Genomic DNA, 3,393 nt, shown 5'->3' on the forward strand with positions numbered 1-3,393 from the left:
AGCAGCGCGGTTCCGGACTGAGGCACCTAGAACTGCTCGGCCACAGCGGCCGGTGACACAGTAACACCGAATAGCTGTAGTTGAGCACTAGGTCGAGTACCTCGTGAAGTCACATATGCCCAAACATACGAAGTGTGGATATTGAAACAGTCTTTACAAGTAAACAAACCCTCGTGGGTGTACAGGACCTCGGCCGAAAATAAGAGGTGAAGAGCATTCATATGCAAAAACCATTGTGTGAACTGCTTGCGTTGGGGAAAATCTTCAGGTGTCACTGCTGCCATGTTCTGAAGATGCAAAGGATGAAGTTGCTGGTCATGTAACACATTCCACACAAGGCCATGTCCGACACCAAGGACGTGTGCAGTATGTCAGGCACTTGTCGATGCAGTGTCTTCAACATGTAGTAGAATCTTGTCTTCCATTTCGGGAGTTTGCACTTTCGCTTCCGACCTATATCACGCATTTTTGCACGGATAATGTGTGTTTCATGTAGCAGGCGATGCAGTTGCCCGAATGTTTGGTGTTACAGAACCTGTCGGTTGGGAAAGCGATGTCGGTACTCTCTCACTGCAACTCATAAACACGTACACTAGATGCATGCAGCCATTTCAGCACATTTAAATCACTCCATGTTCACTGTTGTTGTCACAAACCAGCCGACCGGTGTGGCCGTGCGGTTAAAGGCGCTTCAGTCTGGAACCGCGTGACCGCTACGGTCGCAGGTTCGAATCCTGCCTCGGGCATGGATGTGTGTGATGTCCTTAGGTTAGTTAGGTTTAAGTAGTTCTAATTTCTAGGGGACTTATGACCACAGATGTTGAGTCCCATAGTGCTCAGAGCCATTTGATTTGAACCTTTGTCACCAACCGGTAACAATTGTGACAGAATAGGCGTGTTTACAGGGAAGTCACCGTTGTTGTCACAAGGCGGTGATGTTCACGAATGAATCAATGTGTTTCCAACCATACGTACGCAGAACAATTTTGAATTTCAGTGCATATGCCTCATCAGCGACACCGACGCAACAGCTTACGTTGGCGCTACTAACGCCCGTCCCCGGTAGCCGAGTGGTCAGCGCGAAAGAAAGTTAATCCTAAGGGCCCGGGTTCGATTCCCGGCTGGGTCGGAGGTTGTCTGCGCTCAGGGACTGAGTGTTGTGTTGTCCTAATCATCACCATTTCATCCTCATCGACACGCAAGTCGCCGAAGTGGCATCAAGTCGAAAGACTTGCACCCGGCGAACGGTGTACCCGACGCGAGGCCGTAGTCACGCGGTGTTTATTTTAGTGCTACTAACTTTATAAGTTGACTTAAGAGACCACACGTTCCCTAGCGAATGTTTTGAAGTTTTCTACCTCCTATATTAATTTTAACGAGTAGCTTAGGAATACTCTACGTACACTCCTGGAAATGGAAAAAAGAACACATAGACACCGGTGTGTCAGACCCACCATACTTGCTCCGGACACTGCGAGAGGGCTGTACAAGCAATGATCACACGCACGGCACAGCGGACACACCAGGAACCGCGGTGTTGGCCGTCGAATGGCGCTAGCTGCGCAGCATTTGTGCACCGCCGCCGTCAGTGTCAGCCAGTTTGCCGTGGCATACGGAGCTCCATCGCAGTCTTTAACACTGGTAGCATGCCGCGACAGCGTGGACGTGAACCGTATGTGCAGTTGACGGACTTTGAGCGAGGGCGTATAGTGGGCATGCGGGAGGCCGGGTGGACGTACCGCCGAATTGCTCAACACGTGGGGCGTGAGGTCTCCACAGTACATCGATGTTGTCGCCAGTGGTCGGCGGAAGGTGCACGTGCCCGTCGACCTGGGACCGGACCGCAGCGACGCACGGATGCACGCCAAGACCGTAGGATCCTACGCAGTGCCGTAGGGGACCGCACCGCCACTTCCCAGAAAATTAGGGACACTGTTGCTCCTGGGGTATCGGCGAGGACCATTCGCAACCGTCTCCATGAAGCTGGGCTACGGTCCCGCACACCGTTAGGCCGTCTTCCGCTCACTCCCCAACATCGTGCAGCCCGCCTCCAGTGGTGTCGCGACAGGCGTGAATGGAGGGACGAATGGAGACGTGTCGTCTTCAGCGATGACAGTCGCTTCTGCCTTCGTGCCAATGATGGTCGTATGCGTGTTTGGCGCCGTGCAGGTGAGCGCCACAATCAGGACTGCATACGACCGAGGCACACAGGGCCAACACCCGGCATCATGGTGTGCGGAGCGATCTCCTACACTGGCCGTACACCACTGGTGATCGTCGAGGGGATACTGAATAGTGCACGGTACATCCAAACCGTCATCGAACCCATCGTTCTACCATTCCTAGACCGGCAAGGGAACTTGCTGTTCCAACAGGACAATGCACGTCCGCATGTATCCCGTGCCACCCAACGTGCTCTAGAAGGTGTAAGTCAACTACCCTGGCCAGCAAGATCTCCGGATCTGTCCCCCATTGAGCATGTTTGGGACTGGATGAAGCGTCGTCTCACGCGGTCTGCACGTCCAGCACGAACGCTGGTCCAACTGAGGCGCCAGGTGGAAATGGCATGGCAAGCCGTTCCACAGGACTACATCCAGCATCTCTACGATCGTCTACATGGGATAATAGCAGCCTGCATTGCTGCGAAAGGTGGATATACACTGTACTAGTGCCGACATTGTGCATGCTCTGTTGCCTGTGTCTATGTGCCTGTGGTTCTGTCAGTGTGATCATGTGATGTATCTGACCCCAGGAATGTGTCAATAAAGTTTCCCCTTCCTGGGACAATGAATTCACGGTGTTCTTATTTCAATTTCCAGGAGTGTATTACTGAGCGGATAACATGGTCTCTCAATCCCCCACCTCAGTAGTAAGTTTCGAGGAAAAAAAAAAATTGTTATCAGTTTTCCGTACACACGCATCAAGACTAATTTTTGATCATTCCGAAGTGTACTGCAGGTATGCTACTATTGCCCCTGTTCCTGTGCTGATCGGAAGGGTACCCGAGACGTTACTTGCAAACATCCACACAGTTACCACGGCCGCTATCTACAGCTAGCGCGCCGCACTCGAAAGGATGTAGCTTCTCCTTTGAAAATACACTAAGAGGAAGAGTCTTGGGATACCATCCAATATCCTGACTGACCTTTTTTGCCCAGAATAGTGCAGCAAGTCGACGTGGCATGGATACAACATGTCGTTGGAACCCCTGCAGAAAATTGTGCCATGCTGTCTTTATACCCGTCCATAATTGCGAAAATGTTGTCAGTGCAGGATTTTCTGCACGAACTGACCTCTCGATTATGTCCTATAAATGTTCAAGAGGATTCATGAAGGAGGATCTGGTTGGCTCAAATTGTCCAAAATGTTCTTCAAACCAGTCACGAACAGTAG

This window comes from Schistocerca serialis, chromosome 4, assembly GCF_023864345.2.
Source record: "Schistocerca serialis cubense isolate TAMUIC-IGC-003099 chromosome 4, iqSchSeri2.2, whole genome shotgun sequence".
NCBI lineage: Eukaryota > Metazoa > Arthropoda > Insecta > Orthoptera > Acrididae > Schistocerca > Schistocerca serialis.